The sequence below is a fragment of the Nicotiana tabacum genome, chromosome 19 (assembly GCF_000715075.1).
Source record: "Nicotiana tabacum cultivar K326 chromosome 19, ASM71507v2, whole genome shotgun sequence".
Taxonomy (NCBI): Eukaryota; Viridiplantae; Streptophyta; class Magnoliopsida; order Solanales; family Solanaceae; genus Nicotiana; species Nicotiana tabacum.
Window position 1 is genome coordinate 84,113,450 of NC_134098.1, and position 9,713 is coordinate 84,123,162.

Consider the following 9,713-nt stretch of genomic DNA (forward strand, 5'->3'; position numbering starts at 1 on the left):
CTGGGCTCGATTTCTGGATTTCTAGTAGAAGAAATTGCAGCAGCTTTTGCAACAGCTATTTAAGTCCAACTTTTGATCTGTTAACCATCCGAAACTCACCCGAGGCCCTCGGGACCTCAACCAAGTACACCAAAAAGTCCTAAAACATCATACGAACTTATTTGAAACCTCAAATCACATCAAACAATGCTAAAATCACAAACCACACCCCGATTTAAGCTTAATGAAACTTAAGAATTTCTAACTTCTACATTCGATGCCGAAACCTATCAAATCAAGTCCGATTGACCTCAAATTTTGCACACAAGTCATAAATGACATAACGGAGCTATGAAAATTTTCAGAACTGGATTCCGATCCCGATATCAAAAAGTCAACTCCTCGGTCAAACTTCCAAACTTAAATTTCTATTTTAGCCATTTCAAGTCTAATTTAACTACGAACTTCCAAATAAAATTTCGAACACACTCCTAAGCCCAAAATCACCATACGGAGCTGTTGGAATCATCAAAATTCTATTCCGAGGTCGTTTGCACATAAGTCGACATCCGGTCACTATTTGAACTTAAACTTTAAAACTTGGAACTAAGTGTTCTAATTTATTCCAAAACCTCTCCGGACGTAAACCAATTACCCCGCAAGTCATATATTAGTTATAAAGTACCGAATAAGCAGCAAATAGGGGAATGGGGCTATAACTTTTAAGACGACTGGCCAGGTCGTTACATCCTCCCCCTTTTAAAACAATCGTTCGTCCTCGAACGAGCATAGAGACATACCTGAAGTGGTAAAAAGATGAGGATAATGGCTGCGCATATCCTGCTCGGTCTCCCAAGTCGCCTCATCGACTGGATGACCCATCCACTGAACCTTCACGGAAGAAATATTCTTTGACCTCAGCTTTCAAACCTGCGTGTCCAAAATAGCCACCGGTTCCTCAACATAAGATAAATCCTTGTCCGACTGAACTGAACTGAAGTCTAACACATGAGACGGATCTTCGTGATACTTCCAGAGCATTGAAACATGGAATATCGGATGAACTGCAGAGAGACTAGGTGGTAGTGCAAATCTATAAGCCACCTCTCCAACTCTCTCAAGAATCTCAAAAGGCCCAATATACCTAGGGCTCAACTTGCCCTTCTTCCCAAACCTCATCACACCCTTCATAGGAGAAACCTGGAGCAAGACCCACTTACCAACCATGTATGCAACATCACGAACCTTCCGATCCGCATAACTTTTCTGTCTAGATTGGGCTATACGTAGTCAATCCTGAATCAATTTAACCTTTTCTAAGGCATTCTGAACCAAGTTTATACCCAGTATTCGAGCTTCGCCTGGTTCGAACCAACCCACTGGAGACCGGCACCGCCTACCATATAAGGCCTCATACGGATCCATCTGAATGCTCGACTGGTAACTGTTGTTGTAAGCAAACTCTGCAAGTAGTAAGAACTGATCCCAAGCACCCCTAAAATCTATCACACACGCACGAAGCATATCCTCCAATATCTGAATAGTGCGTTCGAACTGCCCGTCTGTCTGAGGGTGAAATGTTGTACTCAACTCCACACAAGTACCCAACTCTCACTGTACAGCCCTCCAAAACCGTGAGGTAAACTGTGTACACAGGTCAGAGATGATAGATACCGTTACGCCATGAAGTCCGACAAACTCGCGAATATAGACTTGAGCCAACTACTCGGAAGAATAGGTAGTCATCACAGGAATGAAATGAGCTGACTTGGTCAGCTTATCCACAATCACCCAAACTGTATCAAACTTTCGTTGAGTCCGTGGAAGCCCAACAACGAAATCCATAGTGATCCGATCCCATTTCTACTCAGGAATTTCTAACTTCTGAAGCAACCACCTGGCCGTTGATGCTAATATTTTACCCGCTGACAATTGAGACACCAAGCTGCATACTCCATTATGTCTTTATTCACCCCGCATCCACTAATAGTGTTGTCTCAGGCCTTGATACATCTTTGTAGCACTCGGATGAATGGAGTACCACGAACTGTGAGCCTCTTGGAGAATCAACTCACACAAACTATCTACATTAGGCACACATAGCCTGTCCTGCATCCATAATACACCGTCATCTCCAATAGTGACTTCCTTGGCATCACCGTGCTGAACTGTGTCCTTAAGGACAAGCAGATGGGGGTCATCGTACTAACGCTCTCTGGTACAATCATAAAGACAAGATTGAGAAACCACACAAGCCAAAACTCGTCTCGGCTCGAAAATATACAGCCTGACAAACTGGTTGGCCAAGGCCTGAACATCCAAGGCTAAAGGCCTCTCTGCTACCGGTAAATATACTAAGCTGCCCAAACTCTCCGCCTTACGACTCAAGGCATCGGCCACTACATTGGACTTCCCAGAATGATAAAGAATGGTGATATCATAATCCTTAAGCAACTCCAACCATCTCCGCTGCCGCAAATTAAGATCCTTCTGTTTAAACAGATGTTGTAGACTGCGGTGATCGGTCTAAACCTCACAATGGACACCGTACAAATAATGCCACCAAATCTTTAAGGAATGAACAATAGCTGCTAACTCAAGGTCATATACAGGATAATTTTTTTCATGCACCTTTAACTGTCTGGACGCATAGGCAATCACCCTACCGTCTTGCATCAACACTGCGCCGAGACTAATACGTGATGCATCACAATACACAGTATAAGACCCTGAACCTATAGGCAACGCCAATACTGGGGCTGTAGTCAAATCTGTCTTGAGCTTTTGGAAGCTCTCCTCACATTTCTCGGTCCACCTGAACGGAGCACCCTTTAGGGTCAATTTTGTCATAGGTGCAGTAATAGAAGAGAAACCCTCTACAAATCGGCGATAATACCCTGCAAAACTAAGGAAACTCTGGATCTCCGTAGCTGAGGACGATCTGGACCAACTCTGCACTGCCTTAATCTTCTTCGGATCTACCTTGATCCCCTCGCACGAAACTATATGGCCCAAAAATCCCACTGAATCAAGCCAGAATTCACACTTTAAAATTTTGGCATATAACTTCTTTTCTATCAAAGTCTGAAGCACAGTCCTCAGGTGCTGCTCATGATTTTCCCAACTCCGGGAGTACACCAGAATGTCATAAATAAACACAATGACAAAAGAATCAAGATAGGGCTGAAATACACTATTCATTAAGTGCATAAATGTTGCTGGGGCATTGGTTAGCCCAAATGACATTACAAGGAACTCATAATGACCATACCGAGTCCTAAAAGTAGTCTTCGGGATATTGGGTTCCCGAATCTTCAACTGATAATAGCCTGAACGCAAGTCAATCTTAGAGAACACTCTGGCACCCTGAAGCTGATCAAATAGATCATCAATACGTGGCAATGGATACCTGTTCTTCACTATAACCTTGTTTAGCTGACGGTTATCAATACACATCCGCACAGAACCATCCTTCTTCTTCACAAATAAGACAGGAGCACCCCAAGGTGATACACTGGGCCGAATGAAGCCCTTATCAAGCAACTCTTATAACTGTTCTTTTCATTCTTTCAACTCTGCTGGCCCATACAATATGGTGGAATTAGAAATGGGCTGAGTGCTCGGTAACAAATCAATGCCAAAGTCAATATCTCTGTCGGGTGGCATACCCGGAAGATCCACTGGAAATACATTAGGAAAATCCCTTACTATAGGAACTGACTCCACGGTAGGAGTATCAACACTAACATCTCTCACATAGGCCAGATACGCATCACACCCCTTCTCAACCATTCGTTGGGCCTTAAGAAATAAAATAGCCCTGCTAGAAACATGATCCAAGGTACCTCTCCACTCTAGCTGAAGTAGACCTGGCATAGCCAACCTCACCGTCTTGGCGTAATAATCAAGGATAACATGATAGGGCGACAACTAGTCCATGCCCCAAATAATATCAAAATCCACCATACTGAGCAATAATAAATCAGCTTTGGTCTCAAAACCACTGATAAAAATTAAACATGACCGATACACGTGGTCCAAAATAATAGATTCACCCACGGGTGTAGATACATAAACAGAAGAACTCAAGGAATTACAAGATACGCCCAAATACGGGGCAAAATAAGATGACACATAAGAATAAGTGGAGCCTCGATCAAATAAGACTGATGCATCTCTATGACAGACCGGAATAATACTTGTGATAACAGAATCGGATGCAACGGCCTCTGTCCTAGCAGGAAAGGCATAATATTTGGCCTGGCCTCCCCCTCTAGGGCGACCTCTACCTGTCCGACCTTCACTTCTAGCTAGCTGAGCAGGTAGAGTAGCAACCGGTGCAGTAATCATGGCCTGAGAAGCCTGATGGCCCTGTGGAATAGGTGGGGCCTGAGAAACCTGTGGAGGTGCACCCCTCCTAAGTCTGGGGCAATCCCTCATGATATGACGAGTGTCACCACACTTAAAACAAGCCCTCGGAGGACGTGGCTGCTGGGACTGGCTCGGCCTGATCGACTAGACTGCCCGCTGAAGGCACCCCATACAGGAAGTACAGAAGACACTGGGGTGCATAATATGGAACCTGAGGTATGGGAGTAGCCGGAATACCACTAAAAGCTAGAAGTGCTGAATGAATAGGACAGCTCACATAACCTCTACCATGACGGGCTGCAGCTGGGGCACGAGAATTATTATATGATCCAGAATCTCGGGGTCTCTTAGCTTCCATCTCTTCCCTTTTTCGGATCCGCATACCTTCCAATCTCCTAGCAATTGACACCGCATGTTGGTATATGATGTCCATCTCTAGCTCTCGGGCCATACTGAATCTGATACTAGGGTGGAGACCATTAATAAATCTGCGAACCCGCTCTTAAACATTAGCAACTAAGGCTGGTGCATGCCTAGCCAAATCACTGAATCGGATCGCATATTCTGACACGGTCATAGACCCTTGGCGCAGCTGCTAAAACTTTACGCGCCATGCATCTCTAAGACTCTGAGGAACATACTCCTTTAAGAACATATCTGAAAATTGAGTCCAAGTAAGTGAAGTTGCCTCAGCCGGACTATCCAAATCATATGGCCGCCACCACTGGTAGGCTGCTCCTCTAAGCTGAAATACCGTGAAAAAAACCCCACTGGAATCCACAATACTCATAGTACGGAGGATATGGTGATATTCCTTCAGAAAACCCTAAGCATCCTCTGAAGCTAAACCGCTGAATATGGGAGAGCCGTACTTTTTGTACCTCTCGAGCCTGAGCTGCTCCCCCTTTGAAACTGATGTCCTAACCTCAGGCCGAACTAGGACAATTGGCTGTACTAGTATAACCTCTGGGTCATGGTCAACTTGGGCCCGTGGCTCGGGAGTACGGGCGGTGGGAGTCTGTGCTCCTCCCCCGACCTGAGATGTGGTAGGAGCAAGTGGAATCAACCCCTGCCTAAGCTAGAATGCCAAACAAGCTCAAAAACTGGGCAGGAGTAGTAACAAGCGTGTCAGGTGCCTGCTCTCCAACTGGAGCTACTGGTGGCTCTGCTGCAGCAGCTCGTGCAGGTGCTCTGGCCGCACCACGTGGTCTTCCTCGGCCTCTGGCACAGCCTCTGCCCTGACCCCGGCCTCTTGCGGCTCCAACAGGGGGCACGAGTGTCTGATCATCGAATCCAGTTGTGCGTGTCCTCACCATCTGTAAGAGAATAGAAAGACAATGGTTTAAATTTTGAAGTCAAAAAATGCGCACGATAAGGAATCAAAGAAGTGAATATTTCTTAACAGTTCCATAGCCTCCAGAAGATAAGTACAAACGTCTCCGTAGAAATCCGCGAGACTCTACTAAACCTGCTTGTGACTCGTAATACTTATGAACCTAGAGCTCTGATACCAACTTGTCACGATGCCAAATTCCCTCCGTAGGATGTCGTGATAGCACCTAGTCTCTAAGACTAGGTAAGCCTATCAATGCGGAATAACAATAGAAATCTGAATTAAATAATCTTCAAATTCACATAATTACAACTCCCAAAACCCGATAGAAGTAAGTCACAAGCTTCTACGAATTTATCCTCAATGTATCTATATATATCAGGGTCTAAGGAAAATAAGAAAGCAACATAATAATGATAGAAGAGGACTCCGGAGTCTGCGGACGCTGGCAGATATACTTCGAAGTCTCCGTATATAGGTAGCTCACTGATGTCTGGACTGGTAGGATCTACCTCGATCTGCACAAAAAGATATGTAGAAGTATAGTATGAGTACACCACAACGGTACCCAATAAGTGTCAAGCCTAACCTTGGTAGAGTAGTGACGAGGTCAGGTCAGGCCCTACTAGAATAATAAAAGACAAGGTAAAATGTTTAACAATATAATAAAAATGAAATTACAACGGAAATGAATCAAGTAAGTAGTATGTCACCAATTAACTATGCAAAATAATGGCAAATAATACCTCGTGGAAACAAAACAGAATTCTTTTCAACTTTAAGAAAATCACAACAATAATCAAAGGCAATTGTGGCCATAAATCAATATCAACAAGGGCACTCCCGAGGTACCGCCTAGTAGTCCCAAATCATAAATAAATTTACAATATTTCATTTCCTTATATCACCGCGGGAGACTTCACATTTAATTTTAAAGAAATTTTTTTCCCCCAAAATAGCATCCCGCGTTTTAGCTACCCCTATCACACCGCATGACTTCTAGTAGTTGCCCTACTAGCCACGTGTATCAAGCCACCCTTATCTCACCGCATGCGTTTCAACACCCAGACCTTATATCACCGCATGCGTATCAATATCACAATATATCACAATTTTCACTTCAAGTGCCCAAATAATTCAATTTGCTAAAATAAACAACATCAACAATACTTTCCATAACAGGGACCTCACGACTCAATCACAATGAGTACAAAATCTCATAAAATATTCGAGAATAAATAACTCAGCAAAAATAATATATATATTTTTTTAATACGTTGCCTCAGTTCCAAATTTAAAATATCAAATACTTCATATTAATAATATTTAAATTTAAAAAATTCCACCTTCAAAAAAAAATGCACAGAATAAAAGAAATCAAGTTTCAGCTAAACAGGTAAAATCAATTAGCAGGAGAAGGTCAAGCAAATTTAAAGTATATAAATCAGATCAATGATGGAGAATATAACAAGATTTAATAATTTAATTAATATGCAACAATGATCTACATAATTTAAAAATATAATCTTTCACATTTATCCCGTGTACACATTCGTCACCTCGTGTACATGACTTTTATCACATTATAATTATCACATCAATACCAATCCTAGGGGAAATTTCCCTCACACAAGGTTAGACAAGTCACTTACCTCGACTTGCTCCAATTTAATCAAATAGTATACATTTTTCTCGATTTTCCGACTCGGATCTAGTCATAATCAATTCGATACAATCAACAAAAATTATAGAATCAATTCCATAAGAAAATACTATATTTTTCAATAAAATCCGAAATTAACTAAAAAAAATTGCGCGCGGGGCCCATGTCTCAGAATCCGGTTAAACTCACAAAATTCGACAACCCATTCAATTACGAGTCCAACCATACCAGTTTCACTCAAATCCAACTCCGAATCGACACCAAAATCTCAAAATTTTGTTTCTATGAGATTTCTAAAATTTTCCCAAATTTCCATCTCAATACACTAATTAAATAGTGAAAACAATGATATATTCGTGTATATTGACCAAATCCGAGTTAGAATCACTTACCCAAATGTTTTTCCTTGAAAATCTATCAAAAATCGCCTCTCCTCAAGCTCCAATTCGTCAAAAATGGCACAGGGGACGAAGTCCCCTGTTTTATAATTCGGGCCAGGCAGCCCTCGGCCCTGCCTCGATCATGGCCCTCGATCAAGGTTTTGATCATGGCCCTCTATCATGGCTTCAATCATGGCCCTCGATCCTGATCTTCGATCCTGGGGATCGATCATGTCTTCGATCCTGGCCCTCGATTCTGGCCTTTGATCATGGCCCTCGATTCTGGCCTTCGATCATGGCCCTCGATCCTGAGCATCGACCCTGGCTTCGATCCTGGCTCTCGACCCTAGCCTTCGATCCTGGGCTCGATTTTTGCATTTCTAGCATAGCTAACTTTTGATCTGTTAACCATCCGAAACTCACCCGAGGCCCTTGGGACCTTAACCAAGAACACCAACAAGTCCTAAAACATCATACGAACTTATTTGAAAACCTTAAATCACATCAAACAACGCTAAAATCACAAATCACACCCCAATTCAAGCTTAATGAAACTTAAGAATTTCCAACTTCTACATTCGATGCCGAAACCTAAAAAATCAAGTCTGATTGACCTCAAATTTTGCACACAAGTCATAAATTACATAACGGAGCTATGAAAATTTTCATAACTAGATTCTGATCCCGATATCAAAAAGTCAACTCCTCGGTCAAACTTCCAAACTTAAATTCCTATTTTAGCTATTTCAAGCCTAATTTAACTACGGACTTCCAAATAAAATTCCGAATACACTTCTAAGCCCAAAATCAAAATATCTACAAAGGCTAATTAAATGGTGAAAATAATGATATATTCGTGTATATTGACCAAATTCGAGTTATAATCACTTACCCAAGTGTTTTTCCTTGAAAATCTATCAAAAATTGCCTCTCCTCAAACTCTAATTATGTCGTTACAAAGTAACTCCCAAACATCACCAACAAGTCGATATCTACAATTAGATATCCCAATTACATCAAAATATAACATAAAATATTGACCAATATCCATTTATGGCTCATAAGTTGACTACAAGACTCCAACAATTCAAATCGCCGAATAGGTTCACTTACTAGCATATTCAACTCCACTCTTATCAATTAATACCCATTTGAAGCCATCAATGATACTAGATTAATTCTCCAATACCACCAAATTACTATTAATCGTCTTAATTAACCAACATTTTCAAAATATTCAATTTGGTGATTACTTAGTTGAACACTTTCAATTTAGCTAGAAAATGATTCCATAGGTTCATCGCATCCTTTAATTTCATTTCTAAGAATACTCTTCATCTTCCCCATTTTCTCAAAAACACTATTCATGCCATGAACTAAGGTTTGTGAATTCAATTATCCAAGCATAACAACTTGAAACAAATATTATAACTACTCTCACTGACTCATAAGAAATAAGTTTGAAACATTATGATTACCTTCTTGAAGATTTTTCTCAAAAATCCAATGTTTGGAAAATTTGGGGTTCTTGAACAACTTGAAAGATTTCTAGGGATTTAAAATATTGAATGATGTTAATACTAGTATTAATAGTATGTTATTAACTAAAAATATCCATAAAACTCACCTTGTATTCTTAAGTTGTCCCAAATGTCGAATTCACCATGAAAGCACCAAATCCTAGCTCCAAAATACCCTCTCACCCGACCTTGTACTTATAGGCCCAAATTTTTGGGTATCGGATGTAGCCCCGGATGATTCGCATCCCCACTTCACTCCTTTTCGAAGCTCAGACACGGACCCAGACGCTATGCAGTACTTCACCGCCAGCCTTTGATAATTTGATCATAAATTCTTGTAGGAGTGTCCAAATGACGAACGGTTTGATCGTTAGAAACTAGACTCAAAGATCTTTCATTTGATAGGTTTTTCATCACATAACTCATATATATATATATATATATATATATATATATATATATATATA